At 27.9% G+C, this 19,041-nt stretch overlaps 1 protein-coding gene across 1 annotated transcript in view; it reads right to left on the bottom strand.

The window, feature by feature from the left end:
* Positions 1-18,473, bottom strand: part of LOC107457389 (protein outspread) — a gene marked incomplete in the record, with an annotated part of 145,374 nt that extends 126,901 nt beyond the window's left edge. Inside the window, 1 exon segment of the mRNA XM_071188212.1 lies at positions 18,053-18,473.
* Between the last annotated feature and the right edge of the window lie 568 nt (positions 18,474-19,041).

The raw sequence follows: 19,041 nt of genomic DNA, 5'->3' as shown, positions 1-19,041 counted from the left end.
CTAGGTCATCGCATTGAAAGGAAAACGGCTATATCCCCTGAACATGGAAAGTGAGAAATGGTTATGGGAGATTTTTTTGAAGTGCAAGTACTCAATTGCAAAACGCACTGAGTCACATAGATGGAAAACTATTTCATTTTTTTTTTAAAACTAAACTAAATATGATTTTAAAAAGCAAATTATTACATTATGTCCAAATCTAATTTTCTTTTTACTTGCTTCCAATAATTACTTTTACAGTAATTACTTTCAATAAAGTCACCCACAGATTTTTTAAGATAGATTTAAGTTTATTAACCTTAAAAGAAATGGTATGGGAATGTACAGCTATCGTAATGGTTTGTAGGGGTGACCTCAAATATGCTAATTAGTTAGTGCAGACAATATTTTAAGTCACAAATCCGACACAAAAACGTACTTTATCTAAATAAACAAAGCATAGATCCAGTTTTCATATCCTCAAAATATAGGGGGTAGCCGCAATCTGAAAAATATGAAAGTTTTGACCCCTTAATGTTCATTTTAATTATTTCACCATATCGAGAACTTTTTAAGCAAATTGAAATCTGTTTGCCGACAATTATAAAATTTATTTATCGAAAGATAACTTTATGAAAAAATAATTTTTAATATTCATTTTTTTAGTTTCATTATTTATTTATTAATTGCCGAAAATTTTTGACTTGTAAATGTAGAGTCCAATTCAGAAGGCAAGGGAACTCCTGGATAAAGTATTGGAGGAAATTTGCCTTAATGGGACTAACCCGCATTTGCGTTACATGGAGAGGAGGACCACGAAAACCTCGAACCACGGTTAGAAACAAGATGGAAACAAGAATGGAAACTGCTATGGAAACAAGAATAGCGCATTTCACGGAGGTTAACTTCTCTTCACTCTAGGGCTAGCACAAAAGACCGAAGATTATTCCCTTTCTCTCTCCGACTCGAGCCAAAACCTGATCTAAATAATAGCCCGTACTTGAAATAGCTCGTTACCATAGTTACCGCCANTGTTATCCCACAATTATAAAATTTATTTATTGAAAGATAACTTTATGAAAAAATAATTTTTAATACTCATTTTTTTGTTTAATTATTTATTTATTAATTGCCGAAAGATTTTGACTTGTAAATGTATAGTCCAATTCAGAAGGCAAGGGAACTCCTGGATCAAGTATTGGTAGGAATTCGCCTTAATGGGACTAACCCGCATTTGCGTTACATGGAGAGGAGAACCACGAAAACCTCGAACCACGGTTAGCCTGACGGCAAGGGGACTCTTACCAACGATCCGTCTCCCACTGAGGATATTTCACGTCAGCACTGTGGTTGGTGCAAGCCGGATGCGGAATTCGTATCGAACAGCCATCGCCGGGATTTGAATCCGGTTAACCTCATTGGAAGGCGAACGCTCCATCCCCTGAGCTATCAGGGTTCTATATCAATATTCAATTTAAAATCCTCGAGTTCAAGATTTCACTTAACATTTTTATACTAAAATAATTGAGTGGATTGAGTAATTAAATGGCTCAATTGGTCATTTAAAAATTCTATGACATGATCACTATATTGTTAATTGGAATTGATCACTTCAAAATGTATAACTCGTGAATTATTCACCATAAAAAATTGATACTGTAAATATGTTAACGGGGTTTCTTTTTAATAAAATTTCCGAATAGTTTGGAACGTGCGGGTAAGGCTATAAGGTCTGAACTATGTATAGAACTTATGGACAGTACTAGATCCAGGGGTCTGTCCAGACATTTTGTGAAAGGTCCGTTTTTCACGAAATTGTGAAAAAATTACTCACATTCTTTCAACCAGGGTCCGCTTTTATGAATTTGTGCAAATAGGGTCCGTTATTGCAAAAAAAAAACTTTTTCAATGAGTTTTTAAATTGTAAATAAATTTTCAAAAATAAACAGCAATTGCTGCTTTTAAATTAGAGGTGCAACATACAAATATTTGGTATTTAACCTATACTGCTGAACGCATAATATTCAAATTCCGGACGAATAATGGAAGAATCCTCTGCCGAAGACAACGTTTATAATCCATCTTTCTTGTTTTCTGCCCTGGGAAGGATTTATTCGATTAACAAAATAATTATGAAGATAAAAAAATTTGTGAAAGGTCCGATTAAAAGAAAAATCATTTTGTGAAAGGTCCGTTTTTAAGTTAAAATATTTTGTGAAGGGTCCGTTTTTATGAAAAGATATTTTGTGAAGGGTCCGTTAACGGACCCAAATATCTTCTAAACAGACCCCTGAGATCTGTGTCTAATTCAATAATCAGTAGTTTAATAATCAGTATAATTAATCATTGGCGAAATCAGGTGTAACATAACAATTATTTAATAACAAAAGAAGAAAACAACTTGGTACGTATAGTTTGTCCACGATTACAACTCCCCCCGCCACAAATTTTAGGCCGTCTGCTGCTATGGAAACAAGAATAGCGCATTTCACGGAGGTTAACTTCTCTTCACTCTAGGGCTAGCACAAAAGACCGAAGATTATTCCCTTTCTCACGCCGACTCGAGCCAAAACCTGGCATAAATAATAGCCCGTACTTGAAATAGCTCGTTACCATAGATACCGCCACGGGCTCAGACGAATGGCTAGGGGAGTTCTTACTTTAGACAAACTATACGCATCTTATTCCTCTCATAGCGCCTTCAGAGAAAGGTACCTTAAATTTGAATCAAGGAATTTTACTACAATTAGATATAAAAAAAATTAAAGATTGAAAATCCAAATCTTTCTATTCTTGAAACTGATTATATTAATACTCCGCATTTGCATTCTTCGAAAATAAGACGCTCTGAACGTACAAGAAAAATCAGGAATATCATGGACGTGTAAGGACAAAATATTTTTTAATCAGCATGGAAAATCAGGGATATCAGCACGACTATACGAAACAAACCCTGTAATTGCTAGTGCTCCAGAAATTTTCGCAAAAAATTACAGGTTTTCTTATGGTATTTTTAAATTCCAAGAGAATTTCAGGTTTTCCTTTGTTTCCAGAGAAAGTGGTCAGTAGTCAGGAGACTTTTTCATCGACATAAACTAATTCATCGAAAATTCATCGACATAAAGTAAGTAATTACTCCTCCATAGTTACCGCCACGAGTCCCGACGAACTGCTAGAGGAGTTCTTACTTTAGACAAACTGTAGTTCATGGATCGGCATATGTAGCAAAATATCGGCATATGTAGCAATAGCAAAATAAAAGCTTCAACTTTTTTTTTCTCCTGAATTAACTGATTCAAGATCTGAATTTCATGTTAAATAAAATAAATTGTAAAATAAAAAAAAATTTCAGTTAAAAAACAAGTAATATAAAAGTCAATTCCTACTTAGGTCAACAAAGATTTCTTTTAGTTACTTTTTACTAAATAGTTACAATTTTTTCTTCCACATAAAACTAAAATTAATGAATTAAATTTAATGAATCAATTAATATTTGAAAAAACTGTATTAACATCATCCACTAGAAGTTTAAAAAAATGTATTTGAACTTGAATCGATGAATAAAAAGTATTTTATTAATTATTGAAAATTTGAACAAGATATAGGGAGAGTGTGAACTAATAGTAGGATTTGAAAAGAAGCTTAAATCATTTTTTACTTTAGCAACCTACTTCAAAAGTCTTCTTTATTAAATTTAAATAAGCAATTAACTCTTTGTTCATTCCGCATTAACACATACATTAGCGAAATAAAGTAGATTGATTCGGCATTAAGGATACAAAGAGGCATGTGAAACAATGCTGCGTGCGGTAGATTCAAAAGAAGCAACTTAGGGTAATAAAAGTAAACGGTGTACGGAGCAAAGTCTGATGCAAAGAAAGATGAAAAGGAATTTTAAAAAAAGGAAAAGAGACCACTAGAGTAAGTGCATTTATCCAAAGATAACGAAAAAGGAAGGGGGGAAAATTTATAACATTTTTAAACTCCTTCGGGAAAATTTTTCGTTCCCCAAATATAACTTTTTCTCCGAATTTTGTTTTTTTATGTATTTCATTGTTACACTTATTATACATTTTGAGAAAAAAAAATCAAAAATAAGAGAAATTCAACGTCTTGTATAAACATAGCAGCAGTACATACCACAACATTTACTTGCAAGAATGAGCAAATCACCCTTTGAACGGTTTCTCATATCAAATATTTTTAAGTTAAGTGCCTACAGCAATTCAGAGCCATAATTAGTTATACATTTACTAAAGCACGGTGCATAGCCTAATTTTTCAACAAAATATATGCGCCTTTTAAGCACTTTTCAAGCACTCAAATATATTTAAGCACTTTTAAAAAATATCATAATCAGGTAGGTTTGGCAAATTTTGACAATTGACGATTTTATCCGGTTTTAACCGTCATGTCAAAAAAAATTTGACATAGTTTTTGAAAATTGTCAAAACCCCAAAATTTTGTCCTAAGGATAATTATTAGCTATTATAAATAAGAAGGAATTTTAAATTAACATATATGTAAAATAACAAGTGTTTTATCAATTACGTTTTTGAATTATTTTAACATAAAACTCTTTGTTCTGAAAATTACTGTTAAAAACATAAAATTTGGGTCAAGAAAATATTAAATAATTATAAATAAAAATGCTTCAAATTGCAATTTATCTAATCCCTAAATTTGTTTAACCCCTTAACGATCGGTTAATTTTCAAGAAAACGGTCATGAAAGTGTCATTTTGTGAAATACACGTATTTGATTAGTGCAAGTATCTAGTTTAAAATAAACTAACTATTTAGAATTACCTGGTACGGCTATATGGTGAGTAAAATGAGAAATAAAATTTTTTCCGGGCAAAAGAAATTAATCAGTTTTATTCTTATTGGCGCATTACAACTGTACACTCCAGNCTTTGTTTAAATTGAATAGTCAAACAATATTAATAAAACATTATACTTTTAAAAACAAATATTCTCTAGTATATTTAATTATCAATATGTTATTAGTTCTATGTTTATTTTACCTTTTAAATATTGTTCAGATAAAATTGTGACATAATTTGAGTAAAAGGGTTTTGGACAGTATTGGACAAAGGGGTTTTGGACAGGGCGGTTTAAACCAGGGTTTAAACCGTGGCATTCTGTCCTAAACCTTGCCAACCCTGGTTATACATTTATTAAAGCACGGTGCATAGCCTAATTTTTCAACAAAACATATGCGCCTTTTAAGCACTTTTCAAGCACTCAAAAAATATATTTAAGCACTTTTAAAAAATATCATAATCAGGTAGGTTTGGCAAATTTTGACAATTGACGATTTTATCCGGTTTTAACCGTCATGTCAAAAAAATAAAAAAAAACCATTTGACATAGTTTTTGAAAATTGTCAAAACCTCAACATTTTGTCCTAAGGATTATTATTAGCTATTATAAATAAGAAGGAATTTTAAATTAACATATATGTAAAATTACTGTTGAAAACCCAAATTTGGGTCAAGAAAATATTAAATAATTATAAATAAAAATGTTTCAAATTGCAATTTATCTAACCCCTAAATTTGTTTAACCCCTTAACAATCGGTTAATTTTCAAGAAAACGGTCATAAAAGTGTATTTTGTCAAATACACGTATTTGATTAGTGCTAGTATCTAGTTTAAAATAAAACTACAATTACCTTAAAAATATCCTGGTACGGCTTTATGGTGTGTAAAATGAGAAATAAAATGTTTTCCGAGCAAAAGAAATGAATTAGTTTTATTCTTATAGGCGCATTACTACTGAATACTCCAGCCCGTCAATATCACGGGAGCGAGAAGGAAGGGGTTAATTATAGAAAATAAAAATACACAAACAATTATTTTATAAAAACACTTAATCATCTTATTCTTTATACGTAAATTCAGTTTTAATTTACTCCCATTTTAACTTTAACTCCTCTTTTTCCTAAAGAAAGTGAGTACTAAAAAATAGTTCTGAAGTCCTCTGTACTCCAAGTTCATTTTTCAGTTTCGTATGAATAAAACCGAAATTTGAAACTGTTTTTACGATGTCTTTTTGCATAATTCGTGTCGGAAATCAACATGGAAAAGAAAAGAAAAATACCTTATTTTGAAAAAGGGAAAGTTAAGCACTACTTAAAAATACCTAATGAAAATAGCACCTTCAAGGACTTTTTAAAAACGCTACGTGCCCCGTAAAGCTTTTTGCATTTCCTTTGAAATTCTAATTTCAGTTGCAATCCCGAGTCTCAAAAGATAAGCGCAAACAATAACAAACTCAAGTGACACTCAAGATTTAAAAATTAACAATGATCAGGTATAGCTTTATCTTCCTCTGTTGACGACTAAGGAGAAAAAATTATCTTGTACCTTGTTATCTACTATTACTTTCTTGACAATGGATAATAATAAGATAATTTTTAAAAGAAGTTATCAAAATAATAAATATGCTGTCCTTTTAAAAGTAAGATAATTTCATGAGGGTATTTTTAAAGTTCAGAGTGAGATAATTTGCATAATAAACTATTCAAACGAAACTTCAATTAATTCCCGTGGCAGAATTGCGGCGACACGACGACATTGTCGCAGAACGTTACAGAATTTTTGCAGAAAGATTTTTCTTTTGGGAAGGAAAAGATTTTGGTTTTCCTTTCTGCATAATTTCTGGAAAAAAGTTTTTTTTTTCAAAGTTGTCTTTCTTTTGCATCAGAGAGGAAATAAATAATCGTGATTTTTCTATTTTGAGATATATTTTTTTTTAAAAAATCTGTAATAACTGGCTTCAGCTAGAATTTCAAAATAATAATCTAAAATAGAAAATTCAGAAATAGCGAAATTTTAAAAGATAGTTCGTCCTAGAAATGATGTTCTTTCTTTTTCTTTTCTTTAACAAACACCATAATTTACATACACTTATTTAAGTATCTCTTTTTTTAAAGAGTCCTATTCGCGTGATTCGTGATCTTTATTTTGGGAGTTACAGCAAGGATTTGACGATTTTTAATTTATGTACGAATATTAATTTACTATCGTTTAATTCATCTACGAATTTTAATTTGTGTAATCATTTACAAAATTCGAAAGAGAAAATAATTGGTTCATTTTTCCGCCTACAAAATGACAGAATATTGCATATAGTATCAGGATTAAAAAAATATTACTTTTATAATTAGAAAATTTATGCATTTTTCATTCTATACTTGCCTTTTATTCCATACTTTCTCCAACAAAATTTACGTTGAAATAAAATAATATGGCTGTTATGTTTAACTAATAAGTATACAAATATAAAGAGTCAATTTAGGCTAATTGCGATTGGCAAAAACTGAAACAAAGAATTATTTCCTCAAATATATGCTAGTGCGCGATTGCGATTCAAACGTTTAAATACATGAGTTTATATACATCAACCTTATTTAACAAAATAATGTGAAAATTTTAAAGTATTGCCTAGCGATAATACTTCATTGCTTTCTAAACAAATTAAATTGATAGATCATAACTATATTAAAAATGAAGAAATAATGTTTAGCAGGTATTAAATAGTTCGTGAGTTTTACTTGTAAAATAAAACGCTAGAATATAATAATCCATTGATCGAAAGCAAAATAGTTGAAAAAAATTATAATTTCCGAATATATCGAAACAATTATTATTTAAAAAAAAAATTTAAAAATAAGTATTTTTTAAAATTTCATAATTCAAAATTACCGCTTCCGTTGAAATTTTGTATTTGCTATTTAAAAGCAGTTAAAAATGACGCACACAAAAAAACAATGTTAGCCTTACAAATCAATTTTTTTACGATGATTATTGAGTAATAAAATTAACTTTAAAGAAATATATCAAATAATAATTAATATTTTACATGGGATAATAATCGGATGAAATTTGTAAATCCGATGCGTGCACTGTTTCCTTTCTTTCTTTTTCTTAATTTTTTTTTTATTGCTTAAAAAGTTTCTGATTTACACAAACAGTAAAATGGAGCCGTGAAGGCTAAGGGGATAGAGTGTTCGCTTTCTAATGAGGTGAACAGGGTTCGAATCCCAGTGATGACTGGTCGATACGAATTCCGTATCCGGCTTAAACCGACCACAGTGCTGACCTGAAATATGCTCAGTGGTAGACGGATCATGGGTTACAGTCTCCCTGCCGTCTGGCGAACCGTGGGAAGTTTACGAAGTTTTCCTCTCCATGTAACGCGAATGTGGGTTAGTTCCATCAAAAAGTCCTCCACGAAGGCAAATTTCTCCTAACTCTTGATCCAGAAGTTCCCTTGTCTTCTGACTTGGGTCCAAAATTACAAGGCTACGTAGTTGAACATTAGTAGTCGTATACCCAAATATTGGTCGGCAGTTCAACGATGATCATAAAATAAAAATAATTGCTTCGTAAATAAGCTTTTATTTTTATAAAAATACAAAATTATTCTAAATAAACGTATAACAACTATTCAACACGACTTAAACTATCACATATGATTACCTAACAACATAAATCTAAACAAATACTTAACGTACAATTAATTATTAAGCACTAGTTAAATTATTATTTGATAATTTATCGTAAAACAATTTACGTAGAAAAAATTATTTATTATTATTTATTATATGCAATTACTGCACCCAAACAAGGTTCTCAGTTCGAACCTAGCAGGTGCCAAAGAACATATCTCTTACACTATCATTGTTTTTGAACATGCAACTCTCTAATTTCCCCACTAATGGCATCACTACATTATTTAGTCTCGTTTCCCGGTTCTTATTGATTCAAAAAACATATCGCCCGAGTCTCAATAGTCAATAAATACAAACCGTGAGAGGTTTTCGTTGCTTTCCTCTCCATGTAACGCAAATGCAGGTTTGTTCCATCAAAAAGTCCTCCACAAAGGCAAATTTCCCCCAATACTTGCCAGGAGTTCCCTTGTCTTCTGGATTGGGTTCAAAATAACAAGACTACGGAGTTGAACATTAGTAGTCGCAAACCCATAAAATTGGGTCGGCTGTTCAACGACGGTTATAAAAAAATAAATATAAAACAGTTAAAATAAGCTTAAGAGATCAGAACTTGAGACCGCTTTCTTGACTAAACTATTCTAAGCAAATTTTGCAAAATGTGACTACCTCGCACCAAGTAAGTCGCAAGAAAGGTGTTCTGTGTTCATTCAGTGTGGATCTTGTGACTTTATTTTTTGAGGTCAACCCTTCGAACTATTAAGGTACATAATATCCCATCATAAGAACAAAAGTTGGTTTTTTTGTTTATTTTTTTAGATTACTATACGACACTCCCTTTCCCACAACAAACTCGCAATTTTACTCTTTTCAAAGTACAGAGATGGGGTTGTGGACGTCCTAAACTTGTTCTGTACAGGGCATTTGGGTTTTACTGTCTAAAACTGTCCTAAACTGTCTTAAGTGTCCAAAACCTAGAGCATTGGTAAAAGGTAAAAATTCCTTACGTGTAACCATTGTACACATAATAATTACATATATTAATAAATATTTTATATTTTTGATACAATTTGTTTTTAGGAAAATAATAGAATAGGAAAAGATTTATAAATTTTGAAGCTCCGCAATTCATTGAACAACAAAAATAATATCCCTTAAAATATGAATAAATATGCTTTTAATACTGTTCTTGCATAAGGATAAATAATGCAATATTAAAAATAATAATAAAACGCTATTAATAAAACAAAAACTTGTTTCTTGTTTAAAAATTAACATTTTATTTCTCACAATATATTTTATAAATTGCGTCATAATTTGAATAAAAGAGTTTCAAACAGTTTAAGACAAAGGGGTTTTGGACAAGACGGTTTAAACAGTGGATCAGGGTTGTCATACGTAATATTTTCTATACTACAGTAGTATTTTTTCACCAAAAATTAGGGATGGTGGCATTTTTCGTAGTATTTTTTTAAAAAGTGGTATGTTGCGTTTTTTCTTTCTCTTATCAATTTTTAAATCAAAGAGAAGAAGTTTTTTAAAAAAGAAAAAAGTGAATTTTGAAATAGCCAACTGGATACATCTTGATTTCCATACTGACCGCGATGAACTGCCAGATATGGAAGCCACACACAAAAAACGAATTATTTTAGCTTCGCTTTATTCTTAGCGTCACTTTAAATAGCGATATGGGATTTTTTATTTATTTTCCTCATTTAAGTTTGATTTTCTACAAATTGATACACAAAAGACATTTATGGATTCTCACAAGACGAAGTTGCTGATTTAAATCTTTATTACTACGCTTCTACCTGAAGTAAAAGCGTACAAAAGGAAAAAGATTGTTGCTTTTAATATTATTTTATTCTTAATAATATGTCCTTTCATTTTATCCTTTCAATAGTATTATTATCCAATTAATAGTATTTAATCCTTTTAATAATGTTTAAGCTTCCAAAATACTACTGTAGATGGAGCTTAAAAATATGTAGTATTTTGTAGTATTTTTTCAGATAAAGTTGCAGTATTGTTTTATTTAAAAGTCTGGCAACCGTGCCCTGGATTAATCCATTCTGTTCTAAACCTCGACAACTCTGGATATTCCCTGATAAGTAAACTAATTATAATCTACAAAAAATAAATAACACTAATAAATGTATGTTTAAAGGAGTTAACTTTTTAAATTAATAAATTCAAGGAATTAATTATGCTGTCAATTATCAATAATTATCAATATTTTGTACAATATTAGAATATATTTATTGGTACATCTAGTCCATGTAGGTCAGCGACATTCAGAAGAATATTTAAGAATTTCAGTCTCATTCATTTGAAAGCTGTAAAAAAATAATAAAAAAAATTTTGATGCTTTGAAACTATGAGTTTTGTCACGGCATGCTTCGGGCAAAGAACGAGTTACAATAGAAAAAATGAAAATTAATTTTACACATAATGAAAAAGATTATAGCTATATGTATGTCTTCTTTTATAAGATTATTGTTTTTGCATTTTTATTTTAAATAATTAAAGAAATTAACAGATTGGATAAATTGCAATTTTACTTCTTTTATTTCAGGGTTTCTGACCCACTCACAAACCCAAAAAAAAACCAATCTGGTTTTTTTTAAAAAACCACCTAAAAAAAAAACAGTATAACCCGGACTCAAATGGGTTTTTTATAAACATTATCAAAATAGATTAACAAAGAATAAGATAAAAGATAAATAGATTTAAGGGATTTCATATTTATATTGATTCTGGAATTTTCAAATCAAAACTAACTATAAATACATTGCTTAAAGAGTAATTCCTGAAACTACGAAGAAAATTGTTAAATAAACAGTAATTCTGTACAGGGTTTGTTGATCTAAATCAGCTTGATTTAAATCAAATGATTTTCTATATATATATATATGTATTGATTTAAAAAGTTAAAAAACAGTGTTTTAAATTATTGATACTTTTATTATTATTTTTTTCTCAGTTTTAAAATTTATTTTAAATAAATTGTAGCATTAATTAATATTAGTTAACGAAATTACTTTCTTTCTTGGTGTGTGTTAAATTCCAATACATTTGAAATTACATATTTAAAAATCTTTTGATTTTTGAGATTGAAAGTACAGATTAAAGATTAAAGTAAACATTTAATGCTGTCCTAATATAGACTTGCATAGCTGTAGAAAGTAATTAATAAACATGAATTTTTTTCACAAAAAAAATGTTAATTAAAATTCTACCGTTTGACTGAAAAAGCATGGAATTAAAATCTACATTATATTTCAGTGGTGAAAAATGGTATATTTTTAAAAAGCTTGAGGTTATCTTAGAAAGAAAGTACCCTAATATGCCGAAAATAGAGTTTAAAGTCTCTATTTCATCTAGTCTTTAAATTTCAATCATGCATTTATTTCAAAATGGTTGCTATGCATTCAAAGCTATGTATTATAATGGAAAATTGTTTTAGGTAGTTAGCTAAAATATTGTTATAATATATAGTTTTTATATTAATTTAAATTTTGTTTAAACATTTATAAAGTTTTTTTAAACATAAATCAAAGTTCTTACAGTGTATTAGTAGAAAAACCAAAAAAATCCGATTTAAATTAATAAAAACGGATTTTCTTTATTTTATTTATTTTTAAATCAAAAAAAATCACGAACCCTGGTTCTGTAGTTAGATGGCCTTTATTTATGACTAAAAAATGAAGCTATAACTTATGAATGTTTAATAATAAACAATGTTAAAAAAACCAACCAGGTTTTTTTTTTTTTAAAAAAACCTGGGGTTTTTTTATACCGTTTTATTTATAATTATCAAATATTAAAAATTAATAAATATTTATAATCATTAAATATTTATAATTATTAAATGTTTAATGTAAATTAGAAAAATTAGGCATTTGATTTTAACAGCAATTGTCAAAAAGAGGATATGACATCAAAATGATTAAGGAATATTATCAATTAATTAATCATTTGCAAATTCACATGCACTGTTATTTATATTTACCTTATATTTATAATAACTTATAGCTATTTTTTATGCCAAAATTTAGGGTNAATGGTATATTTTTAAAAACCTTGAGCTTATCTTAAAAAGAAATTACCCTAATATGCCGAAAATAGGGTTTAAAGTCTCTTTTTCATCTAGTCTTTAAATTTCAATCATGCATTTGTTTCAAAATGGTTGCTATGCATTCAAAGCTATGTATTACAATGGAAAATTGTTTTAGGTAGTTTGCTAAAATATTGTTATAATATTTAGTTTTTGTTTTTATATTAATTTAATTTTGATTAGACATTTATAAAGTTTTTTTAAACATGAATCAAAGTTCTTACAGTGTATTAGAATAAAAACCAAAAAATCCGATTTAAATAAAAACTGATTTTCTTTATTTTTTTTAAAAAAAAAATCACAAACCCTGGTTCTGTAGTTAGATGGCCTTTCTTTATGACTAAAAAATGAAGCTATAACTTTTGAATGTTTAATAATAAATAAATAAAACAGAAAACAGCATATTTTTCTGATCCCAATATTATGATTTTATATATACTCAAAAAAATAATTAATTTAAGAATCTTTTTTTAATACATAGCATGAAAAGATGGTACTACATTAAAATTAAAAAATTTTTCAGTTTCATTCATAACTTAATTATTATTTTCGTATAAAAGTTATTTTTTTAAATAAAATTGTTCTCTTATGAATTAAAAATTAAATCTAAAACGTGTTAAACTAGGTATAATATCATAAAATACCCAAAAAAGCCCAATAAAACCAACCAGGTTTTTTTTTTTTAAAAGCCTGGTTTTTTTTATACCCTGTTTTATTTATAATTATCAAATATTTAAAATCATTAAATATTTATAATCATTAAATATTTATAATTATTAAATGTTCAGTGTAAATTAGAAAAATTAGGGTATTTGATTTAGACAGCAATTGTCAAAAAGAGGATTTGACATCAAAATGATTAAGGAATCAATTAATTAATCATTTGTAAATTCACATTCACTTTTATTTATATTTACTTCATATTTATAATAACTTAGAGCTATTTTTTATGCCAAAATTTAGGGTTTTGATATTTGTCAAAAAAGGGTTTTTGACATGGTTAAAACTGTATAAAACTGTCAATTGTCAAAAACTTGCAACTGTGAAATATTCATAGATTCATCATTGTTAAGTAAGATTCATTAAATCTAGTAATTAACATTAAAAATAAAATTAATTAATTTTAAAACATATTTCGCTACTACAGTGTTCTCCCTAGGAATGAAAATGAGCAGGGTACTTCCTCTCAGAAAAGGGCACTCTGAATTTTGAAAGGGGAATCACTTGAGCACCTTAAAATTTATCAATAGTGTAATTCCATGCAATAACTTAATTTGATCCTCAACAATTTTTAAGTTACCTTCTTAAACTATTTTTGTGTATACTTCAAAAAATAATTCTCTCTCATTATTAAAGTAAGAGAAAATTAAAGACATGCTAAAAGACAGTCTCTGTGTAAAAAAAAATTTCAAGAAAAGTACACTAAAGGATTAATTGACTCTCAACTTAAAAACTTTTTTCTCCAGTTTAAACTGAAAATTATGAGAAAATAAATATTTAAAACTGCAGTTTATAAAAAAAAAATAAAAAAAAGATATTTACATAAAAAAAATAATTTTAGAATCTAAAATCACTTGAAAAAAATTATTAATACATCAAGCTCTGAAAAAAAGAGATACTTATAAAAGAGATAAAAATTTAACTAGTTCAGAATACTCTTAACAAAGTAAATATTTGTAAAAGTAAGCAGAATTAAATCCATAAGCACAAATAATTTTACCTGTGTGTAATTAATGTTTAAACTGTGAAATAATTATTTTCAAAATGGGTAATGACTAAAAAAAAGTGTTTTTAAGGAACGGCTGCTTATTTTTACAAAAAGGGCAACGAGGGCATATTTATAGGGATCAAGGCCAGGCCACCCTTCTAAAAATACTTAGGGAGAATACTGGTTACTATACAAAGACCTTCACAACAAAGAGCATAAAAAACTGCTGTTTTGTAAATTCAAATTATAACAAACTGTTAAGTTATTTATTTTATTTCATAACATTTATTGAACAGATAACCCAATTTTTTTGATTTACAATTACTGATATTCAACTCCGTAGCCTTGTAATTTTGAACCCAATCCAGAAGACAAGGGAAATCTTGAATTAAGTATTGGAAGAAATATTGCTTTCGTGAAGGACTTTTTGACGAAACTAACCCGCATTTGCATTACATGGAGAGGAAAACCATGAAAACCTTCCACAGTTAGGGACAAAGGGACTCTAACCCATGATCCGTCTACCACTGAGGATATTTTGCGTCAGTACTGCGGTTGGTGCAAGCCAGATGCGGAATTCGTATCGACCAGATCGAAATTCGTATCATTAAAATAATTTTAGACTACATAAATTCAAATTAAAATAAAATTAAAATAAAATATAAAACTTTTTCCGATTAATTGATCAGGTCGAGACTCGATTTGGCGCCTGGATATTTAAATTTTAAAATAAATTTTGGTAAGTCAAGCGCAAATAAAAAGTCACCAAAAAATGTAGACCTCTACCAGCTTTTCATTTTTAAATGCTGAATAACATGAATGTTCACAAAAATATTAAATAAAAATAAACAAAATTATAAAATAAAAATAAAAAATTTGAATTGAATTTCTAAATTTCTTTATGTCTGGCTAACTGAAAAAAATAACAAAATTTATTTTAAAATAAACTAATTGTTACAAACATATAACCATTAATTCAATGAGAATTAATTCAATCAATTCTTATAAAATTATTTTTAAAGATTATTTTTTATATTTAAATACCCAAACTTTTAATATAGCATAAGTAAATATTAATTAAGTTGAATATATAAGCACAAATTTTCAATTCAATACTCTAACAATTTTTTTTTTATATAAATTACACTGAAATTGGTCCTTAAGTAGCATGTCCAAAAATAAATGCAAGCTGAAAAAATTTCACAATTTTTACATGTATAATTACATTTATAATCTGTACATATTGACACCTCTATATTCAAATTTAATTTTAAATATATATCTAATATATTAAAAAAGTTACTTTCAACTTAAATTAAGTCAAAACTTCAAAAATTTAATCAACAATCAGATAGGCTTGTTTAAAATGAAATAAGTAGAAAAGAAACTTTTAATTTACACTTAAAAGAAAGCATTAATAATTGAAATTGTGAATATTTAATGCAAACTAGCGCAATTTCAAAATTATAATTATTGATATCTTCGAAATTGATTTAAAAATTTTTCCCAAAAAAGTTATTTCATATTTCAATATGCCAACATTTAATCAACAGGTAAGGGACAGGTTTGTTTACAATTAAANATTAAATTTGATTTAAACAAAGTAAATATTTGTAAATAGTAATCAGAATTAAACCCATAAACACAAATAATTTTACCTGTGTAATTAATGTTTAAACAGTGAAATAATTATTTTCAAAATGGGCAATGACTAAAAAGGCAGTGTTTTTAAGGGACGGCTGCTTATTTTTACAAAAAGGGCAACGAGGGCATATTTATAGGGATCAAGGCCAGGCCACCCTTCTAAAAATACTTAGGGAGAATACTGGTTACTATACAAAGACCTTCACAACAAAGAGCATAAGAAACTGCTATTTTGTAAATTCAAATTATAACAAACTGTTAAGTTATTTATTTTATTTTATAACCTTTATTGAACAGCCAACCCAATATTTTTGATTTACAATTACTGATATTCAACTCCGTAGTCTTGTAATTTTGAACCCAATCCAGAAGACAAGGGAAATCTTGAATTAAATATTGCTTTCGTGGAGGACTTTTTGACGAAACTAACCGGCATTTGCATTATATGGAGAGGAAAACCATGAAAACCTTCCAAAGTTAGCGTGACGACAAAGGGACTCTAACCCATGATCCGTCTACCACTGAGGATATTTTGCGTCAGTACTGTGGTTGGTGCAAGCCAGATGTGGACTTCGTATCGATCAGCCCTCGAACCGGCATTCGAACCGGTTTACCTCATCATTAAAATAATTTTAGACTACATAATTGAAAATTAAAATAAGTTATATACATAAAATATAAAACTTTTGCCAATTAATTGATCATGTCGAGACTCGATTTGGCGTCTGGATATTTAAATTTTAAAATAAATTTTGGTAAGTCAAGCGCAAACAAAAAGTCGCCAAAAAATATAGATCTCTACCAGCTTTTTATTTTTAAATGCTGAACAACATGAATGTTCACAAAAATATTAAATAAAAATAAACAAAATTATAAAAAAAAAAATTTTAAAAATTTAATTTCCAAATTTCTTTATGTCTGGCTAACTGAAAAAATAATACATTAATTTTAAAATAAACTAATTGTTACAAACATATAACAGGTAATTCAATGAGAATTAATTCCATCAATTCTTATAAAACTATTGATAAAGATTATTTTTTATATTTAAATATCTAAACTTTTAATATAGCATAAGTAAATATTAATTAAGTTGAATGTATAAGCACAAATTTTCAATTCAATACTCTAAAAAATTATTATTTTTTTAAATTACACTGAAATTGGTCCTTAAGTAGCATGTCCAAAAATAAATGCAAGCTGAAAAAATTTCACAATTTTTACATGTTATTATATTGACATCTCTATATTCAAATTTAATTTTAAATATATAGGTATATCTAATATATTAAAAAAGTTACTTTCAACTTCAATTAAGTTAAAACTTCAAAAATTTAATCAACAATCAGATAGGCTTGTTTAAAATTAAATAAGTAGAAAAGAAACTTTTAATTTACACTTAAAAAAAAAAAGCATTATTCAATAGTTGAAATTGTAAATATCTAATGAAACCTAGCGCAATTTCAAAATTATAATACGTCACTTTATTGACATCTTCGAAATTGATTTAAAAATTTTCCAAAAAAGTTATTTCATATTTCAATATGCCAACATTTAATCAACAGGTAAGGGACAGGTTTGTTTACAATTAAATAAAATATGCAAACAAGACAAGTCGCTTTTACATTCAAGAATTGCATTACAGAAAAGTTAATATTCATGTAACTTATGAAAATTTATAATTCTGGAACAGTTTTAATAAGTTATTTTAAGGACATTATCTTTGAATAAGATTGAAAAAAAGTTTTAAAGAAATCACACAAGGTTATTCGGAACTTCAATAATGATAACACTATTAATGATTTGATGCTTACAAACAAGAATCCTCTAATTTATACCTATACGATTGTAAAAACGTATCTAAAAGTAGAAATCATGAATACCAAATGATCACTGGAACAAATTTTAATAAGTTACATTATGAACATTTTCATCTTCGCATTTGGTTTTAAAAATAAAAAAGGTTAAAACCTCAATAATGTCAACACCGTCGAGACAGTTTTGTTTACAAATAATAAGTATACACATATAAAGTATATTTTAACTAATTTCAAAAATAAGAATATTTACTTTACGAACAAATAATGTATGAATTGAACAGCACGATTCTCCGCTTAATAAGAAAAATAACAAATATCCAATTTACCTGTAAAGGTAGAATATCCCAATGTTGAAATCATGAGTAAAAATTCGAAGAACACACATACACTACATTAATCCACAAGGTAAGGAGTTTTGAAAATTCACATTAAGAAGAATAATTCCTGATAGAGCACACGGGGACAAAAAATTAAATAAATCCATGGATCACAACATATCACTTAATATTTGAAGTCATATTTATAACACGTACGAAATTCACCACGACTCAAAATATTTGTGGCGTGCGCTGCGATTAGTTACGAGAATTGGTAAGTAGGGAAAAATATAGCCTCGTTCACCTGTTTCTGAACTTTTCTGCATCACTTAACAAGAAAATGTCTGTTTCGATTAAAAAAGCATTTAACTTATACAAAAAGGCACACTTTAAGTGATCAGATGAACTTTAAATATTATTGTCGTGTTTATAAACTTGAAAAGATAATGCTTTTGAATTTTTATAAATATATCAAAACTTAGTTCTAAAAAGTTTCAAGCTTATACTGCCATCTAGTGAGGGGAGATCTAAACTCATTGAAAACAACAAAAATTTCTAAGGTCAGAAGAATTTGTAAGAAACAGCTACCTGATTAAATACCAAATTGATAATATAAATCTATATAATATAATTGAATATATATTAATAAATTGATAGAATTGATTGTTTCAAAAATGTAACAAATTAGTTTTTTTCTTCATTTGTTTCTTTCCAATCGTGCTTTTTGTTTGTTTGTTTTTTAAACTCAATTTTTATTATTTATTTTTTTTAAATCGTGTGATATTATTGCAATTGGATACCTGCGACTGATTTCCTAGTTGATAAATTGTCAATTTAAAATTGGCTACTACACACACACGACTGACGTTGCTTACAGGAATTTAAACCAGTTAAATTGTGATTTAAATCAATTAAATTTGATTTAAATCACAAGGTTTAGCAGAATCACTTCACATCGTCTCCAGTTGCAATTACCTAATTTGAAATTCTTTTTAACA

This window comes from Parasteatoda tepidariorum, chromosome 1, assembly GCF_043381705.1.
Source record: "Parasteatoda tepidariorum isolate YZ-2023 chromosome 1, CAS_Ptep_4.0, whole genome shotgun sequence".
NCBI lineage: Eukaryota > Metazoa > Arthropoda > Arachnida > Araneae > Theridiidae > Parasteatoda > Parasteatoda tepidariorum.
The sequence above is the reverse complement of the archived record's forward strand: the minus strand, read 5'-3'. Positions and strand labels throughout refer to the sequence as shown.